Source organism: Dermochelys coriacea, chromosome 14 (assembly GCF_009764565.3).
Source record: "Dermochelys coriacea isolate rDerCor1 chromosome 14, rDerCor1.pri.v4, whole genome shotgun sequence".
NCBI classification, from domain to species: Eukaryota; Metazoa; Chordata; order Testudines; family Dermochelyidae; genus Dermochelys; species Dermochelys coriacea.
This window is the reverse complement of record NC_050081.1, coordinates 32077162-32098372: the sequence shown is the minus strand read 5'-3', so window position 1 is coordinate 32098372 and position 21211 is coordinate 32077162. Positions and strand designations below refer to the sequence as shown.

General features: G+C 51.7%; 1 long non-coding RNA gene across 1 annotated transcript; it reads right to left on the bottom strand.

Annotated features, from left to right (window-relative positions):
* Positions 1–1060: 1060 nt before the first annotated feature.
* Positions 1061–16612, bottom strand: LOC122456655. The gene is made up of 2 exons (XR_006275644.1): positions 16566–16612; positions 1061–1785 (listed from the first exon to the last, which is right to left on the bottom strand). It is a non-coding gene; the product is annotated as an uncharacterized LOC122456655 (long non-coding RNA).
* Between the last annotated feature and the right edge of the window lie 4599 nt (positions 16613–21211).

Sequence of the window (21211 nt, the reverse complement as noted above, 5' to 3'; positions counted from 1 at the left end):
AACAGCCCTGCAGGCTTTTGTACTTGACTTCCAGTTGGAGAATGCCCAGCAGAGCCTCAGGAGTGTGGCTTCCTCTGCTAGGAGGGAAGGGTTTAACCCACTCAGTCCCAGTGTGGGGCCAGTCTGCCCCGTCACAGTATTGCACCATGAACTAACTTCACATACTTTCCATGCAACAACCCTCTGGGCTGTACCCTAATAGCTATTGCAATAGCTTCTCTATAGTTCCAGTGTGGTTTCTGGGATGTGCCCTGTGAGTTGCCTGACCATTCTGTGTGTTGGATTCTCATTTCTGAGAGGTTCCTGCCTCTCCCAAAGGAACAGAAAATAAATCATTTGAAATGGGAAAGGAAATGTCCAACCTTCTCAGTCTACTGGGGTGATGCACAGTGCCCCCTTTTTGATGAAACCCTGTTTTAAAGTAAACTTCTTAGATTTTCTGATCTTTGCTTTGGTCAATGTTCATCCCAAGCGTCACTGAGGAGTTCTCAAACCTGTACTTGCAAAAGTGGTAGAGAGATTGTAGAGATGACAGTTTGGAAAGGATTTTCCATAAATGTGTCCTTTTAATATTCAGCTCTTTTCGAGCCCCTGCCTGGTTACAGAATGGAACCTGGACATTTGAAAGCTGCCTAACTAATCTCCCCTATCCCTGGTCTTACTTACTCAAGAGATATGGAGCGGGACAATGTATTCGAACTCGTGTCCTAATCGAAATATCTGAGGTGGTGAAAAACAGCACTAAGTACAGAGTCACTGCACAGGGGTTGTTGGAAGGTAACTAACCTGTGGGCATGTCATGGTTATTAATAAGCTGCAAAGCATCACTGTTTGGAATGTCAGGAATTGGATATTTACAGAAGAGGGCACATTTGACAGGATCTAATTCCATCCACTAGACGGCAGTCCCCCGTGCCCCATACACACAGTGCGTAAGTTATTTGATATTGTCTATAGATCTATTCCGTTTCCTGCATACACAATATCACAACACTGCCTTCCAGAAGCTGGTATAACACGCACAAAGTTATTTTATTTATTTTATTTTATTTTATTTTACTTTATTTTATTTTTCACCAAAGTTTTCTCATATGAACCAATAAATTGTTTCTTTCAGCCTTTAGGCAACAAACCACTTTTATTTATGTATTTATTTGTTTGTTTGTTTGTTTATTTTATTATGCTTGATTGCAAAATTGATTGGGAAACAGTATTCTAACCCCTTTTAGGATTTGTTCATTTAATGATGATGGTTTTTGAACTTTGTAATAAGGGTCCCACTTTAACTACCTCCAGGACTAATTATCTGTCTGCAAAACTTTTTTTTTGTAAACGTTGCCCAATGTGATATTAATTCCTTATAAATGAAGGAAAAATCCCCATGGGGAAAAAATAGTTCAATAACGAAAATCTAGGTTAAATTTTCAGAGACACTTGTTCAAGGTGGTGGCCTCTTATAATGTACTGCCCTTATAATAATTAATAATAAACCTATATCTGCTGCCATCTAGTAGGCATTTCACAAAATAGCTGCCTGTTTCTCCTGCTTAGAATATGCTGCCCTCTAGTGGCCATCTTGCAGCATCACTGACCTTTCCACATTACTTTATCCTGTTCTGAAATAAATTGGTCAATATTCCTGACCCTGCCTCATTTCTTCCAATCTGCTGCTCCTAGTGTTGATTATATAGCATGAAAGTCTATTGCTCTGTTCTTACCCTCTTCTCTCTTCCAGAGTTAGCTCCAGTGGATACTATTACCTGCCTCTTTCCATCCTTGTGGCACCTTCATAGAATCATAGAATCATAGAATATCAGGGTTGGAAGGGACCCCAGAAGGTCATCTAGTCCAACCCCCTGCTCAAAGCAGGACCAAGTCCCAGTTAAATCATCCCAGCCAGGGCTTTGTCAAGCCTGACCTTAAAAACCTCTAAGGAAGGAGATTCTACCACCTCCCTAGGTAACGCATTCCAGTGTTTCACCACCCTCTTAGTGAAAAATGTTTTTCCTAATATCCAATCTAAACCTCCCCCATTTGCAACTTGAGACCATTACTCCTCGTTCTGTCATCTGCTACCATTGAGAACAGTCTAGAGCCATCTCTTTGAAAACCCCTTTCAGGTAGTTGAAAGCAGCTATCAAATCCCCCCTCATTCTTCTCTTCTGCAGACTAAACAATCCCAGCTCCCTCAGCATCTCCATCATAAGTCATGTGCTCTAGACCCCTAATCATTTTTGTTGCCCTTCGCTGTACTCTTTCCAATTTATCCACATCCTTCCTGTAGTGTGGGGCCCAAACCTGGACACAGTACTCAAGATGAGGCCTCACCCAGTGTCGAATAGAGGGGAAAGATCACGTCCCTCGATCTGCTCGCTATGCCCTACTATACATCCCAAAATGCCATTGGCCTTCTTGGCAACAAGGGCACACTGCTGACTCATATCCAGCTTCTCGTCCACTGTCACCCCTAGGTCCTTTTCCGCAGAACTGCTGCGAGCCATTCGGTCCCTAGTCTGTAGCGGTGCATTGGATTCTTCCATCCTAAGTGCAGGACCCTGCATTTATCCTTATTGAACCTCATTAGATTTCTTTTGGCCCAATCCTCCAATTTGTCTAGGTCCTTCTGTATCCTATCCCTCCCCTCCAGCGTATCTACCACTCCTCCCAGTTTAGTATCATCCGCAAATTTGCTGAGAGTGCAATCCACACCATCCTCCAGATCATTTATGAAGATATTGAACAAAACGGGCCCCAGGACCGACCCCTGGGCACTCCACTTGACACCGGCTGCCAACTAGACATGGAGCCATTGATCACTACCCGTGAGCCCGACAATCTAGCCAGCTTTCTACCCACCTTATAGTGCATTCATCCAGCCCATACTTCCTTAACTTGTGACAAGAATGCTGTGGGAGACCGTGTCAAAAGCTTTGCTAAGTCAAGAAACAATACATCCACTGCTTTCCCTTCATCCACAGAACCAGTAATCTCATCATAAAAGGCGATTAGATAGTCAGGCATGACCTTCCCTTGGTGAATCCATGCTGACTGTTCCTGATCACTTTCCTCTCCTCTAAGTGCTTCAGGATTGATTCTTTGAGGACCTGCTCCATGATTTTTCCAGGGACTGAGGTGAGGCTGACCGGCCTGTAGTTCCAGGATCCTCCTTCTTCCCTTTTTTAAAGATGGGCACTACATTAGCCTTTTTCCAGTCATCCGGGACTTCCCCCGTTCGCCACGAGTTTTCAAAGATAATGGCCAAGGGCTCTGCAATCACAGCCGCCAATTCCTTCAGCACTCTCGGATGCAATTCGTCCGGCCCCATGGACTTGTGCACGTCCAGCTTTCTAAATAGTCCCTAACCACCTCTATCTCTACAGAGGGCTGGCCATCTCTTCCCCGTTTTGTGTTGCCCAGCACAGCAGTCTGGGAGCTGACCTTGTTAGTGAAAACAGAGGCAAAAAAAGCATTGAGTACATTAGCTTTTTCCACATCCTCTGTCACTAGCTTGCCTCCCTCATTCAGTAAGGGGCCCACACTTTCCTTGGCTTTCTTCTTGTTGCCAACATACCTGAAGAAACCCTTCTTGTTACTCTTGACATCTCTTGCTAGCTGCAGCTCCAGGTGCGATTTGGCCCTCCTGATATCTTTCCTACATGCCCGAGCAATATTTTATACTCTTCCATGGTCATATGTCCAACCTTCCACTTCTTGTAAGCTTCTTTTTTATGTTTAAGATCCGCTAGGATTTCACCATTAAGCCAAGCTGGTCGCCTGCCATATTTACTATTCTTTCGACTCATCGGGATGGTTTGTCCCTGTAACCTCAACAGGGATTCCTTGAAATACAGCCAGCTCTCCTGGACTCCCTTCCCTTTCATGTTAGTCCCCCAGGGGATCCTGGCCATCTGTTCCCTGAGGGAGTCAAAGTCTGCTTTCCTGAAGTCCAGGGTCCGTATCCTGCTGCTTACCTTTCTTCCCTGCGTCAGGATCCTGAACTCAACCAACTCATGGTCACTGCCTCCCAGATTCCCATCCACTTTTGCTTCCCCCACTAATTCTACCCGGTTTGTGAGCAGCAGGTCGAGAAAAAGCGCTCCCCCTAGTTGGCTCCCCTAGCACTTGCACAGGAAATTGTCCCCTACGCTTTCCAAAAACTTCCTGGATTGTCTATGCACCGCTGTATTGCTCTCCCAGCAGATATCAGGAAAATTAAAGTCACCCATGAGAATCAGGGCATGCGATCTAGTAGCTTCCGTGAGTTGCCGGAAGATAGCCTCATCCACCTCATCCCCCTGGTCCGGTGGTCTATAGCAGACTCCCACCATGACATCACTCTTGTTGCACACACTTCTAAACTTAATCCAGAGACACTCAGGTTTTTCCACAGTTTCGTACCGGAGCTCTGAGCAGTCATACTGCTCCCTTACATACAGTGCTACTCCTCACCTTTTCTGCCCTGCCTGTCCTTCCTGAACAGTTTATAAACATCCATGACTGTACTCCAGTCATGTGAGTTATCCCACCAAGTCTCTGTTATTCCAATCACGTCATAATTCCTTGACATCACCAGGACCTCCAGTTCTCCCTGCTTGTTTCCAAGGCTTTGTGCATTTGTATATAAGCACTTGAGATAACCTGTTGATCGCCCTCATTCCCAGTATGAGGCAGGAGCCCTCCCCTCACAGACCTTCCTGCCTGTGCTTCCTCCCGGTATCCCGCTTTCCCACTTACCTCAGGGCTTTGGTCTCCTTCCCCCGGTGAACCTAGTTTAAAGCCCTCCTCACTAGGTTAGCCAGCCTGCTGGCAAAGATGTTCTTCCCTCTCTTCGTAAGATGGAGCCAGTCTCTGCCCAGCACTCCTCCTTCATGGAACACCATCCCATGGTCAAAGAATCAAAAGCCTTCTCCTCCGACACAACCTGCGTAGCCATTCGTTGACCTCCACGATTCGACGGTCCCTACCCAGGCCTTTTCCTTCCACGGGGAGGATGGACGAGAACACCACTTGCGCCTCAACTCCTTTATCCTTCTTCCCAGAGCCACGTAGTCCGCAGTGATCCGCCTCAAGGTCATTCTTGGCAGTATCATTGGTGCCACGTGGAGAAGCAGGAAGGGGTAGCGATCCGAGGGCTTGATGAGTCTCGGCAGTCTCTCCGTCACATCACGAATCTTAGCCCCTGGCAAGCAGCAGACTTCTCGGTTTTCTCCGGTCAGGGCGGCAGATAGATGACTCAGTCCCCCGGAGGAGAGAGTCCCCGACCACACCACCCCGCCTTCTCCTCTTGGGAGTGGTGGTCGTGAACCCCCAACCTCAGGACATCGCATCTCATGCCTCCCAACCAGCGGAGTCTCCTTCCGCTTTCTCCCCCCAGACATATCATCTGGTCCACTCTCCGCATTGGTACCTGTGGAGGAGAACATGAAAGCGGTTAGTTACCTGTGTCTTAGAGACTAACAAATTTATTTGAGCATAAGCTTTTGTGAGCTACAGCTCACGTCATCGGATGCATTCAGTGGAAAATATAGTGGGGAGATTTATATACATAGAGAACACGAAACAATGGGTGTTACAATACACGCTGTAAGGAGAGTGATCACTTAAGGTGAGCTATTAACAGCAAGAGAGCGGGAGGGAAAAAAACTTTTGTTATGATAATCAAGGTGGGCCATTTCCAGCAGTTGACAAGAACATGTGAGGAACAGTGTGGGGGGGGGGGCTGGGGAGGGGGGAATAACTATGGGGAAATAGTTTTACTTTGTGGAATGACTCATCCACTCCCAGTCTTTATTCAAGCCTAAGTTAATTGTATCCAGTTTGCAAATTAATTCCAATTCAGTAGTCTCTCATTGGAGTCTGTTTCTGAAGCTTTTTTGTTGAAGAATTGCAACTTTTAGGTCTGTAATCGAGTGACCAAAGAGATTGAAGTGTTCTCCGACTGTTTTTTGGAGGGCTTAATCACATCAGCCTAATCACATCAGCCACACTATCACATAGGGCCTAATCACATCAGCCACACTATCAGAGGCTCGTTCACCTGCACATCTACCAATGTGATATATGCCATCATGTGCCAGCAATGCCCCTCTGCCATGTACATTGGTCAAACAGGACAGTCTCTACATAAAAGAATAAATGGACACAAATCAGACGTCAAGAATTATAACATTCAAAAACCAGTTGGAGAACACTTTAATCTCTTTGGTCACTCAATTACAGACCTAAAAGTGGGAATTCTTCAACAAAAAAACTTCAAAAACAGACTCCAGTGAGAGACTGCTAAATTGGAATTAATTTGCAAACTGGATATAATTAACTTAGGCTTGAATAAAGACTGGGAGTGGATGTGTCATTACACAAAGTAAAACTATTTCCCCATGTTTATTCCCCCTCCCCCCCTCGCCCCACTGTTCCTCAGACGTTCTTGTCAACTGCTGGAAATGGTCCACCTTGATTATCACTACAAAAGGTCTCCCCCCCCCACCCCACCCCCGCTCTCCTGCTGGTAATAGCTCACCTTAAGTAATCACTCTCCTTACAGTGTGTATGGTAACACCCAATGTTTCATGTTCTCTGTGTGTGTATATAAATCTCCCCACTGTATTTTCCACTGTATGCATCTGATGAAGTGAACTGTAGCTCACGAAAGCTTATGCTCAAATAAATTTGTTAGTCTCTAAGGTGCCACAAGTACTCCTTTTCTTTTTGCGAATGCAGACTAATACGGCTGCTACTCTGAAATCTTTCCATCCTTGATGCTCTTGTGCCCCGTTGGTCATCATTCAGTATAACAGCCCATTTCTTGTCCCTTAACATCTGCTATCATTTCACATTCCTTGTTCCAACATGGTACACTTTTCCCAACTTCAGATAATGTTGGTATCCTAGGAATGCCTTGGCTGGCTGGCTCTGATTCCCTTATTAACATTCCTCAATATCTTCATTTATATATTGCTCACTCACATATTCCTCACTTTGGTTTCTAAAGATTTTTCCAGTTCCTTACATAGCACAGAGGTCCATTGCTCCACAAAGGTCTTTCCGTGCCATTTACACTGATGCTTTCTACTCTGTATTATACAGCTTTACCTCTTTCCACTTCCCTCTGCTGGTCTCTTGGCAATATAACTTCCCCTTTCTTGCCCTTCCATTTCTGTTGCTATCCATTGGCCACTGAACAGCATCACCACACCTTTCTCATTCCTTACGTCCTCTGCCTTCTAGATGCCTAAGAACACAACCTCTCATTTCTTACCTTTGACCAGGTATGGTCTATTCCATATTATAGCTGCTAGGAAATGTTGTCAATCTTAATGGAATCAACGAGCCCACAGAGTCAAAGCTGTTAACATGACCTTGTCACTGTACAACATTAAATAGTTAAATATGGTTTGGGGTTTGGAATACAGGAATCTCAGACTGCTTAGACTCATGACAAGCACACTAGAAAATTCATGCAAAAATTAGAAATTTTATTGATTAGTGTACAATACATAAAGCATTTTGAATCAGGAATTTGTTTTGTATAACCACTGTGACAGACTCAGACCAGAAGGATATAAGAGAGTAGTCCTTTTGAGCACTGGGATGTGGGCGAGCGCTAGCTAGCCCACTGCTAAAAGTCCCTCCTTCAGCCTAGGGAGGGGCTACTAAACCCAGAACCCAACCGAGTTCGGGGGACAACAAATGCAATAACGGGAACAGGCGTGGGGGTTAAAGGGCCAAAACTAGGGAACCAGAAGGGGACACCGAGCAGAGAACCCCGGACAGTGCCCGTCGCTCCTCGAAGACATCAAGAGAGCCGGCGGATGCTGCCCAGAGGAACTCTGCCCAGATACGTGAATGGATAAAGGAATGAAAAACAGCCCCACGGTCACAGCCCCCTCACTGCCCCACCAACCTCCTCTCCCTGGTGTTTTGACCATGGCCAGGAGGAGGTTGACGAGGTAGTCCCACAACTTCCTCAGATCGGGTGTGTGTAAATAAACAAGTGTGGGGAGAAGTGCAGCCAGAACCTCAATAAGAGGTTCTGGAGGAGCCAGAAAAGGAGCTGTAGCCTGGCACACTGAAGGTACGCGTGCACCAGGGTCTCCCTCATGCCACAAAAGGGACAGGCTTCAGGGACAGAAGTGCACCACGCCAAATACACCCCCATGCTCATAGCTCCATGGAGGAGCCACCAGCTGATATCCCCAGCAGGCCACAGGACTAAGATGGAATATAAACTGGCCCACCGGGGTTCCCCACCCTCCACTGCTGGTAAAAGGTCCTGCCACTTAGTATCTGGGTGGGACACGAGGGTGGGGAAATGAAGCATATGCAACACGAGCATGTATAGATGGTCTCTTGGCGTGGTTTGAAAATGGACCGGCTGCAAGACATGCAACCAGCTCTGGGTACGAGGAGGAGGAGGCCAGGAAGGCTCACAGGGCAGGGAGCCGATGGAAAGATCCGGAGGCCCTGGAGTGAGGGGTGGGCAGGGTGCACCCTCTCACAGGATCCGCTCGAGGAAAGCCTGAGCTGCAGGGGACAGGGCTGACTCCACCTCCTGGAGAACGCGCCGGGGGGGCTTAAGGGTGGAGAGCCCCATGCACCGACTGAGCACCAAGGGATCCACCCAACCCCCCAGGTCGTAGTCCAGGTGGTATCCAAACTTGGGGACTCCCACCAGGACCAACCTCCGGCACACCAAAGGGGACTCCGTCACCTGCACATAAAGATGAGGATTGTGAAGCAGGAGCTCCGCGAGGATATCTACCCCCTCAGTGGCCAGAAAGGACCTGGTCGCTGAAAGCAGCCTCCAGGCCCGGAGGAGGTCCTGGTAGAAGACTGGCAGCTCGGAGAGGTCTCGTGGAAGACTCCTCGGATGGAGAAAAAAGATGCCTGTCATATCGGAGCCCTCGCAGGTGGCGGAGGAAGGCATGTACCAATATGCTCCACGCCGTGCCACCTGCACTATAAAGGAGTCTCTGCAGGGCCTGGAGGCGGAAGACATGGACTTGCGTGTGCATACACATCAGGCCCTGTCCTCCCTCCTCCAGGGGGAGATGGAGAACCCCTGCAGAGACCCAGTGCTGTCCCGGCCAAAAGATGTGTGGCAGAAAAGTAAACACCAAGATAGAGCAGCGGACCTGCACTCCACCAGATGACCTGAAGCGCGGGTGGGAGGGAGCTCGCCCGCCACCCGGCCCCGACCATCAGGCCAGAGCTCTTGACCCAGTTGACCCGGGTGGAAGAGACAGCTGAATAAACAGCTTGGCAAGCCTCCACCTGCCCCAGGTCTTCTGTGTGCTGGACCACGAGGAGCACATCATCAGAATAAGCCACCAGGACCAGTTGCACTTCTGGCTCATGCAGCACCAACCCCGTCAGCCCCTTACGAAGGAGACGGAGGAAGGGCTCAATGGCCAGAGTATACAGCTGACCTGACAGCAGACAGCCTTGACACACTCCTTGCCCGAGGCTGACAGGTACGATCAGGGTCCAGTTGAGCCTGACCAAACACTGCGGAAGTGTACAGCACCTGGAGAAACCCCACAAACTGGGGCCCAAAGCCAACTGCCCGCAGAGTGCCCAGGAGATACCCGTGGTCCATCTGGTCGAACGCCTTCTCCTGACCTAGCAACAGGAGGGCGAATGACAGACCACCCCTACTCCCAAGCTCCAAGAGATCCCGGACCAGATAAAAATTGTTGAACATGATCCGGTCCGGGATGGTGAAGGTCTGGTCAGGATGGACCACGTCCGCCCGCACGGATCGCAGCCGCAGCTAGATGGTCTTCACCACGACCTTGTAGTCCCTGCTGAGGAACAAGATGGGACGCCAATTCCAGAGATCACAGAGGTCCCCCATCTTTGGCAACAAGGCGAGCACCGCTCGCCTGCACAACAAGGGGAGGACCCCGCGCTTCAAGGACTCAGCCCAGATAGTGACAATGTCCAGGTCGAGGATGTCCCAGAACACACAGTAGAACTCCACAGTCAGCCCGTCCATGCCCAGAGATTTATTGGTGGGCATGAGACAGAGGGCTTCCGAGAACTCGGCCAGAGTGAGAGGCAGCTCCAGCCGGTTCCAGTCGCCAGTGCTGACCGTCGGGATTTCATCCTAAAGCACTCCGCAGGTATCGGCATCAGTTGAATCCAGGGAGAAAAGGTTAGCATAGAAGGCCCGGGCCCTCTCGCGCATCTCCACTGGATCTGGGGGGAGGGTGCCATCAGCCGCCAAGAGGCAGATGACATGCTTTTAAGCCCCCCCCTTCTTCTCCAGGGCATAGAAGAAGCGGGAGCCACAATCCATCTCCTGCAGGATCGAACAAAGGCACCCCAGGCCCGAAGATCATCAAGGGCCCGGAGTTCCTCCCACTTCTCCCAATACTCTCCACAGAGGGGTGAATTCCCGGGGCTGGCGGCCAGATGCCTCTCCAGCTCTAAAACCTCCTGTTCCAACTGCTCTATCACCACATCCCTCTGCCGGCTGGCTCCCCAGGTGTGGCTACGGCAGAAGAGCTGCGTGCGCACCTTTCCCACCTCCCACCACTGCTGCGTTGAGGGAAAGGCACCTCTCTGCCCTCGCCAGGCCAGCCAGAACTCCTGGAAGGATGCCACAAAGCCCACATCCTCCAGCAGGCTATTATTTAAATGTAAATAGTAGACCCTGTACTGGGACTCTCGATGGGGCACCAGAGATGACCCCTCCAGAGCCTCTCTGTCATGTGCCGCCAGTGGCACTTGAACCTGCACCTGCTGGTGGAACAATAAAACAAGGTGGAGGGCGGTGTCCTTACAGCCCAATGGAAGGGGATGAGGACGGACAGGGGCTTCCACAGGGTGGAGAGGAATGGCAAAATGGTGGAATTGGGGAGGAAGGGAGGAACAGAGGAGAACACCACCTGTACGCCCAGGTCCTCCAAAGGCTCAAGGGGGACATGAATGCCTGCCACCACCAAGCCCCTCTCCACCGCCTCCTGGGCAGCCACCTCCGACACCAGGAAGAACATCACCTTCCCAAACATCTTAGAGGCTGCCGCCATGGCTGTGGGGAGAAAAGGCCCATGTAGAAGGCCCTGGCCCTCCCGCACATCTCCTCTGGATCCATGAGGGGGGTGCCATCCTCTGCTAGGAGACGGTGACGTGCTTCTTGGCCCCCCTCTGTTTCTCTAGGGTATAGAGGAAGTGGGAGCCACGATCCATCTCCCGAAGGAGGCGGAGGCGGGATCGGACAAAGGCGCCCCGAGCCCGATGGTCCTCAAGGGCCCGGAGTTCCTCCCTCTTCTCCCGGCATGCTCCGCAGAGGGATAGATCCTCGAGGCTGGCAGCCTGACGCCTCTCTAGCTTTAAGACCTCCCGTTCCAACAGCTCTATCACCACCTCCCTCTGTCGGCTGATGCCCTGGGTGTAGTCACGGCAGAAGAGCCAGACGCGCACCTTCCCCACGTCCCACCATCCCCGCACCAAGGGAAAGGTGCGCCTCTGCCCTCGCCAGGCCAGCCAGAACTCCTGGAAGGACGCCACAAAGCCCACTTCCTCCAACAAGCTGTTATTAAAATGCCAATAGACCAGCCCCAGCCTCTACGCACTGAGAGAGGTCGTCACAGTCACTAGATGGTGACCCGAGAATGGGGCCGGATGGATGCTGGAGGAGTGGGCCCGTGAAAGATGACAATGTGAAAAGTAAATGCGGTCCAACCGGGAGTGGTGCGACCAATGGGCCTCCACCCCGACAAAGGTGAACGTCGAGACGTCATCCAGGTGGTGGTTGTGCCAGACATCCACCAGGGAGTGACAGTCGACAATCTCCTGGAGGATGTCCATGGCGGCTGGACACTGGTCAGTCCCTGAGTGGTCCCATTCATCGAGGGTGGTGTTAAATTCCCTGCCCAGGACCAGGCTCTCACAAGGCTCCAAAGAGCCAAGGAAAGCGGAGGACATATGTCGGGGCATAAACGTTAACGAGGTTGACCACTAGCCCCTCCATGCGGACCTGGAGGTGCAGCAGGTGGCCCGGCACAGCCTCAGTGACCCCCAGCACCTCGGGCCGTAGGTTGGGGGAGAACAGGGTAGCCACTCCAGCCGTACGAACTGTGAGGCGGCTAAAATAGACCCTGTCCCCCCCTCCAGCCGCCAACTTGCTTCGGCAGCCGGATCCATATGGATCTCCTGCAGGAAAACCACAGAGTACCCCCCTCCCAAAGGACGGAGAGCACCTAGCACCTGTGGAGACCCATCCTACAGCCTCGGGTGTTTAGTGTTGCAAAGATGATGGGTGCCATGGGGAGGGCTAGGGGGGATCCTCGCTGGTGGGAACGCGCACGACTCCTGTTGTGCCATGCAGCAAACTGGGACCCACCCCGTAGGTGAGTAAAGAGTCATGGAAGCTGCGGACCCACTGGTAGGCCAAAGCAGACTGCCTCCCAGTCCCTTTACCCTCCTCCATGAGGGCCCTCATGGCCCTGAGGATTTGATGGAAATCCTCCCATCGCTGGAGAGCAAGTTGCACCTTGTTGCGGGACCCACAGACATCTTTGAGAAACTCCCGCAGCTTTTCTCACAGCGTATGGGAGAAACAGGCCACTGGATCCCAGCCGTCTTCCCGCGGGGCCCTGTCGAAGCCCCATGGCCTACCGAGATGGGCTGGCAGGGGGCAGAACCCTGGAGTGGCGCCCGATGTGCCGGTGCCACACAGCCTGCCTCAGACCCTGGCTCACTGGGGGGTGGCGGAGGGAAAATAGCAGGCCCTAGTGGGTAGGGACAGGGGAACACAAAGGCCACTCTCTGGGAGTCATCCTTCGGAAAGAGAAGGAGACGGCCCCAGGGGCGGCAATAGCAGCACGGGAGGTGGAGGGGGGTGGGGTCAGCATCAGGGGCAGGACGGGGGTCAGGAGCAGGGTTGGGGAGAAGTGTGGATGTGGGATCATGGGCCCCAGCAGCCAAGCCACTGGGGGGTGGAACCTCTTGGCTGGGCTCAGGGGTCTGTAGAGTGGGAAGGGGGATCCTCGACGACACTGGGCAGGCGCTCCAAGGCAGGCGTTGCAGCCACAGCATCGATAGGTGGGGAAGCAGCAGTGGGGCCCCCACCCGGGAAGGAGGTCAGCTGCCCCACATCAATGAGAGATGCCCCTGGTGACTCCGGTCCAGGCCACGTGGCGCTGGCCGTCGCCTCAATAGGCTCGGCAGCTGTTAGCAGGGTGCCATTTGTGGCGGGCTGGTGGAAGAGTCCATGGGTTCCTCGGAGGCGGGAGCAGAAGCAGCGGTCGGGGGAGGGAGCATGGGGAGAGGGGGGCAGGTGTGAGGTAGCCCAGATTGAGGCCCGCTGGCAAAGGGATCCTCCTCCCCCTGGGTGATTGGATTCAGACCTCGATCTCCTCAAAGATGGAGAGGAAATCACCATCCACCATCTCAGGGACCTCTTCGCCAGCACCTGAAGTGATGCTCACCTCAGGGCTTGCAGGGGCCTTAGGTGGCAAGGGGGCAGGAGGGGCTCCATCGGAGGCCCCCTCAAGGAGGGACTCTGGAGGAGAGGCAGTGCTACCCTCCATTGCTGCCACGTCGTCCCCAGCTGGCTCCAGCAGGTGCGATTCACCTGAGGGCAAGGCAGAAGGCTTGGTGTCGGTGGCCCCCTTCATGGTCTTTTGCGGGGCCTCCGCATCAGATGGGAGGAGCAGAGCTCAGAGCCTTCCACTTGCCCTGCTTCCCTTGCATTTGGACCAAGCCCTCCATGGTATCATCGGTGGCCTGGTGGACAGGGGTCGGGCCGGGGCAGTGGCACGGGAGCTTGGGGAGGTAGTGGTGGGGCGGCATGGGTGAGGGAAGATCCCCCCTGGGGTGGGCCCTCTCCCATGCCCGGTGGTAATCCCACCGCACCTTCCTCCGTAGGCCCTGCCAGTCTTCACACAGCAGAGGCAGGGCTCTCCCGCTCGTCTGGGCGCGTTGGGGGAGGTGCCCCCGGTACCTGAGTGGGAGCAGTGGTGGGCTGGGGAGGAGGAGGGGTGGCTCTGGGTGCCGGGCAACCTGGGGGGCCAGTGATGAGGGCCGGTGCCCTGCCAGGGCTCGGGGGTCCCAGACACTCCTCCATGCCAGGCCAGGGGGCAGTCCCTCCAGACATGTCCCATCACCCGGCAGAGGTAGCACCGGGCCTCCCACATACAGTAAGGCACCTGGAAACGGGCCCCCTGGTAGGGGACCAGAAAGGACCCGTTGAGCGCCTCTCTGTCACGCACCGCCGAAGATGGTTGAAGCTGCACCTGCCGGTGGAACGAGAGGACAGGGGGAGGAGGGCAGGTTTGCAGCCCACCAAGAGAGGGCTAACAACAGAGGGGGGTTTCCCCAGGGCAGAGATTGGGAAGCAGGGCAGCATTGGGAAGGAAGGGAGGGACGGAGGTCAGGACCACTTGGACACCAAGGTCCTACAGCGGCTCCAGGGGGATGAATGTCCCCCCCCCACCAGGCCCTTCTCCACCACCTCCTGGGCAGCGGCCTCCTATGCTAGGAAGAAGACGACCTTCCCGTACACTTTGGAGGCCTCCACAATGGCCCATGGGCCCCACCACCCTCGCCAACACCCGCACGTAGGTCTCCACATGGGGTGAGGCGGGCACCAGGAGGCAACGGACGCTGTGCTGTGGGGAAGGGGCCCCAGCCGCCAGAGATGGTAACAGAGACGGTGGCTGGGAGAGATGACATAGCGGCAGGCGGGGGAGCCGCCAGTACCTGGGCGTACGTCCTGGGGACCAGGAGAGGCACCCGCAGTGCTGGTGGAGGAGGCAATGGGGAGGGATGCCGCGGCCAGTGGTGGGGCCACGGCAGAGGGAGCAGTCCCCACCATGGAGGGCCTAGCCTTTTTGGCAATGCCCTTGCCCTTCTTTTTGCCCTGGCCTTTCCAACCAGTTGGGGGGCTCCCCCAGAATAGGAAGGGGCAAGGGACGTGGCAGCAGTGGAGTCCACCCCATTGCCCGCCACTGCCGATGCCCCAGCGGGGGTGGTAGCAGATGGTTCAGCAGCAGCGGTGGGGGCCAGAGGGTGCGACGGGGAGGGCAGGTGGAGGATGGGCAGCAGGGTCTGCCAGAGGAGTTCCACCCACCTTGTACCCAGCCATAATGAGCAGGGATGGAGGGGAAAGGGGAAACAGGTCAACCACTCCTCCCTGCTAGGCTGTAGGCAGGGGAGGAGGGCGCCAGAAGGGGGGGCTAGATAGGGGCGGCCTATGAAGGCAAGGGCTTGGGGGGGGGGGGGTCAGTCATTGACACAGGATGGGATTCCAGCTCCTCTAGCTGCACTAGGGGGCGGGGGGAGTTATAATAGAATGGGGCGGGTGCAGTGAGACAGGGGTTCAAACTGAAACAGGGGAGGGGCACAAGCGCATGGGAGGGGGCATGGGCACACAGAGCAAAGGGCCAGTCAGGGCAGGGGAACCACAGTGGTGGCAGGGGAGAGAACAACCAGGCTGGAAGTAGGACAGGGAAACCCAGGGGCGAGCTCCAGAGGCTGGGGCTGGATGAACAAGCAAACAAAATTGCAGAGAGAAACGGGCGGGGCAGGCAAACAAACTAAAGCTGCTGAGGGGCTGGGGCAAAAGGGGGGAGCAAAGAACTGCAAGTGGAGAGGGGGAGACTGCTGCAGGGAAGGGGGGGTGTCAGTCCAAGGGGGGGCATGTGTGCCCACGTGCGCTTGCAAGAGAGCCCTTGGTTGGGCTGGTTGCTGCTTCAGGCTCAAATGGTGGCAAAAGGGCGTGGCAAGCCAAGCAAGCAGCCAAGTCCCAGAGGCAGGAGCTGAGGCAGATGGTAAGCAGCCAGTGGGGGTGATGGAGGGGGCAGCGGTGGTGGTGGTGAGGACAGGGGGGACACATAGATGGACCAGGGGGCAGGCTCCACGCCACACCCCCTGTGTCTCCACAAACACAGTCAAGACCCCCACCACAAGAGCACAGGTGGGCAGCAAGGCCAGGGTCCTCAGGCCAGGATGAAGATGGACCAGGGCAGAGAAGGAAAGGACCCTGCAGGATCAAACGTGAAGAGAGGACAGAACCCTGAGATGCAAGAGGAATTTTCCATAAACAGGTCTGACAGGGCAAGGTTCAGGCAGTGAGGCGGACCACAAAATATGAAAAAAGACAAAGATGCTCAGGGTCTTAGAGGAAGGCAAGAACCCTGACCTGGCAGAAAAGCGAGAGCACAAGATGGAGAGCTGAGCCCAAAGTGTAACCCAAGCCAGCCCCAGACAGGAGGCCTGGCTGCCATTGAAAACTAGCAGCCCAGACAGTAACACCAGCAAAATGGAGGTAGGGAATTCATGGCACAGAGTCCAGATCGATGGTTTGAGCCAGTTAACTGGGTCCCACCAGTAATTTAGTGAGGACAACACCTGGGCCAATCAGCAAGGAATTGCCACCAGAAATTATCTTCAGCTTGGGTCATCACCAGTGGATGGGAGCTGAGCAGGGTGCTTGTTAGACCTGAGTGTGTCTCTTCATCTTGATCACTGCTGCATTTCTTAACTGGACACACATTTCATCCCCTGTTGGTCACTATTGTGATAGCCTCTTGCTACAAGAAAAGGAGTACTTGTGGCACCTTAGAGACTAACAAATTTATTTGAGCATAAGCTTTCGTGAGCTACAGCTCACTCACGAAAGCTTATGCTCAAATAAATTTGTTAGTCTCTAAGGTGCCACAAGTACTCCTTTTCTTTTTGTGAATACAGACTAACACGGCTGCTACTCTGAAACCTCTTGCTACAGGAGAAGTACAAACGTCATTTGCTGGAACTCATTCTACACAAAGTGTTTGACCACATCTGCATGTTGAGATTCTCATTCCCAAAATGCTCCTAGCTCTCCCAAATGTAGAGGAGATAGTCTGAAGGGTCCTCAGGCTTGAGTCCCCTGGATCATTCATGGTCTCCTCTTATGAGGATAGCCTACAGTCTTAAATGGACTTGTTAACAATCTCTTTGACTGGGCCTCTATTCTTTCACAGTGTCACTCAGGTTTTCTCAAAGCTGGGCCTGAAAAAATTCAGGAGATGTTTTGGGCAGGAAATTAGAGAAGAGACTTTTATAACTGGGGCCTTTATTGTCCAGCTGGGTTTGAAGTGCCTTCACATGGTTGCAAAATGAAATGTGGACATTAAACTTTGGTGCCTTAGATGTTTCTGAGATCTTTGATTTCCCTCTCAATATTTCCTCCACACACACATTATCAGCTCCTCCTCCCTACCTTTACCTGCACAGAGCATCTTCCAGTAAAGCAGAACACTCAGAAAAAACTTTGTGCGTGACCAAGTATTCATGGTTGGAGGGAGGATCAGGCAGATGTGAAGAAGTTTGTACTGAGTCCCACCTCTCAATCCTAAATATCCTGGCTCTGCATAGATGAGGGTCTAATATTGGAACTAATCCTTGACCACATTAAATTTGGCTGAGATTTTCAAAGGAGCCCAAGGGAGTTAGGCACCCATATCCAACTGGGATTTGGGTGTGTAATTACCTTAGGCTCCTTTGGAATTCCCAGCCTTCCTGTTTGCCATTCAAGGTTATCCATGCTGGTTATTACTTGAACTCAAGAGAACTTGCTCTACGAAGTATAGAAAAGAGCAAACTTGAGGCTATCTAAACTTGAGGCCATCATACAGAAGAGGAGAGTGGTTTGTGCAGAGGAACAATTTACACACGTACAGATGTGTGTACACACATCAATTAATGTAAATATTGTGGTATAGTCTATGTAACCACTGTATTTGTTCATCACAGAATATTGTCCATATTCCCCGAAGCTGGCATTTCTATCAGTAAGTTTTCTTTCAGATGACAGCTGTTCTATTTTGACCTGAATTAAACTGGTGTTTTGGGGCATGAATAAGACCATCCACTTATTTCTGATTACAGATCCCTGTGGGAGATTGTTGTTTCTTATCCAATTCCAAATTTTTAAATAAGTACAATTTGGTTCCAAAACATTTTAATAATGTCTCATTTCAACCCATCACCATTACGGATAATTTTGTGTCTTCCGGTGTGTCTTGACTTGTTTTTTCCCAAATGTAATTGCATTTCGAGACATTGCCTAATGAGTCTCTGCGGGGAAAATGTTTCACATCATGATGAAGCACTGGTTTATCTTTCTGAGCGATGACTGTCCCGTATGATGGTGCACTACAATCCACTGCCTTTTGCTAATATTCATCTTCTGCTGCCTTGTAATGGTTATTTCATGGAATAGCTGTCCATAACTCATTCCTGACAGTACTGTCATCTACCAGACATCTCAAAGAATAAATCTCTTTTCCCTTAGGAATCCTGGCCAATATAGGCTGTAGTTGACCCTTTTTCTCCTCCACACACTTTTTGCCACCTAGTGGTCTTTGTGAAGTATAACATCCCGTTCCTTGTGCTCTCCTATAAAACATTACAGGACATATTCTAGTCTGATGTAAACTGCTGTAGCTCTGACGGAGACAGTGGGCCAGATTCCCTGCTGGTGTACCTCGGTGTTACCCCATTGAAATAAACAGAACTATTAAAGTTTGCCAGAGCTGAGAATCTTGCTCTATAGCGGACCCTTTCTTATCCTGCATTTTTGCAGCAATCTAAAGAGGTATTTCTATAATATATCAGCCATTTCCCACCCCAGAGATTCTGCTGACATCTGGCCACCATTATGCATATCACTTATCCAGTACAGTATCTGCGCTAAGTTCTCATCAGTAATCCTATGCAGCAGCAGTTAGACATTATAGCTGTCCCCTTCCTTCCTTCCTTCCTTCCTTCCTTCCTTCCTTCCTTCCCAGGCTAAGGGAACATTTGCTTCCTGGGTCTGCCACTTATTTGCTGTGTGGCCAGTGGAAAGTCACCTTGCTTCGCTGTGCATCTGTTTCCATTCCCACCTTTGGTCTGGTTTATGTATTTAGAATGCAAGGCCATCAAGTCAGGCCGTCTCATACAGAGCTGAAGCCGTGTGAGCACAATAAGGCTGTGATCTTGGATAGGACATGAAAGCACAGCTGTCATACAGAAACCCTACTCCTACTAATTATCCCTTTTGGCCAATTCATCTCTCAAACTGATAGGAAAGAAGTGGAAGGGGATATATCTGGTGTTTGCCATCCTGAAGCTAGTGGGCCTGGGATGACAAACAGCGCCTCCAAATAGTGAAACCCTCATTTTTCATTTCACAGCTATGGTGGCAATTTGAGGTGCAAGAGATTTGAGTTTCTGCACAAGTTTGTATCTATTTGAAGACTCCATGATGGGAATATTTTTCTTGTGTGCCCTAAACCTGTACATCACCTGGCCACCGCTGACAACCACTGAAGGTGTGACTGTCTCTGAAAATGTGTTTTTAATGGCACAAAGCATAATTTATAGGCAGAAACTCCTTGGAAATTCAGTCCTTTGTGTAAACTAGTTTTATTTTTGCATTAATTTGCTCTAAAGGTGTTGCACTCTGACACAGAGAAACATTAACATACAACAGGTGTAATGCACTGGGATTGTGTTCTTCAGCTCCAGCTACACACACATTATACCCTGCTGAGGTGGGTTTGTTGGGGGTCCCAGAGGGCAGTGGGTCCAACACTCCATTGAGATGAATGGTGCAGCTTCCCTCTCTGAGAGCTATAGTCTTAGGCTCTCTGCACACTCAGGCAGATGTTGCTGGCTCAGTTGCACTTGGGGGACCTTTTCAAGCTTTTCTTCATAAACAAGAAACCTAGAAGCTTGATTTTAAATGGAAGCTGAGATTCTGCTGTAACCACATGAATCCAGGCCCTTTTGTGCTTGTGTCTAAATTCAAATTTAGGTTAATCCCCCAGCAGGGAAGTAGTTTTCAGCTTGTGGTCTGAGGAAAGAGGAGGAAAAGATGAGCGAGCCTTTCCCCTGCCTTCCCAGAGAGCCAAGGGAGCTGGTGGGTGGATAATCTTCACATTTAGACCTGAAATCTCAGACCAGGATGGAGAGGCAGAGCAGAGGAAAAGAGATGGCAAGCAGTCAGATAGGTCCAGCAAACTGAGAGTGAGAGGCAAAGGGAGGACAAAAATGAAGGGCTATATTTCCAAAACAGCTCAACGTGGGGGGTGATGAATGCTGTGAAAAATCTGACAGTAAGTGCCACCCAAAAGTTGCTGGCTGATGGGCATTTTTGAAAATCTGGCTCTTTACATTGCCTAATTGGGAGCAGAGCTTTTTGAAAATTTCTGTCCCCAGTTGTGGGTGCCAAGCTGTTGGAAATCAGGCCCTCACGGTGGGATTTTCAAAAGCTCTTAAGTGATTTAGGAGCATAACTCTCATCGCTAGCGTCACTGGGACTTGGTCTCCACAGCAGTTTAGTGGCTTTTGGAAAATCCCCCTCTATCTAACCAGCTCAATGCTGAAACCTCCCAGCCCGGGAGCTGTATCATGGAACACAATGGAGTACAGAGTGCTTTCTCTGTGTAGGTACCCTCATCACTGTGCCATCTGAGCACCTCGCAAATGTTAATGGAGGAGGCAGCTCATAGGGGCAGCAGAGGGTGAGGGGTGGGGAAGGGGTGGCTATACTGTATAATGGGCACTAGGGGCAGCAGAGGGGAAGGGAGTGGAGACTATACTGTATAATGGACACTGGGGGCAGCAGTGGGTGAGGGATGGGAAAGGGCGGCTATACTGTATAATGGGCACTAGGGGCAGCAGAGGGTGAGGGGTGGGGAAGGGGCAGCTGTACTGTATAATGGGCACTAGGGGCAGCAGAGGGTGAGGGGTGGGGAAGGGGCGGCTATACTGTATAATGGGCACTAGGGGCAGCAGAGGGTGAGGGGTGGGGAAGGGGCAGCTGTACTGTATAATGGGCACTAGGGGCAGCAGAGGGTGAGGGGTGGGGAAGGGGCGGCTATACTGTATAATGGGCACTAGGGGCAGCAGAGGGTGAGGGGCGGGGAAGGGGTGGCTATACTGTATAATGGGCACTAGGGGCAGCAGAGGGTGAGGGGTGGGGAAGGGGCGGCTATACTGTATAATGGGCACTAGGGGCAGCAGAGGGTGAGGGGTGGGGAAGGGGCGGCTGTACTGTATAATGGGCACTAGGGGCAGCAGAGGGTGAGGGGTGGGGAAGGGGTGGATATACTGTATAATGGGCACTAGGGGCGGCAGAGGGGAAGGGAGTGGAGACTATACTGTATAATGGACACTGGGGTCAGCAGTGGGTGAGGGATGGGAAAGGGCGGCTATACGGTATAATGGGCACTAG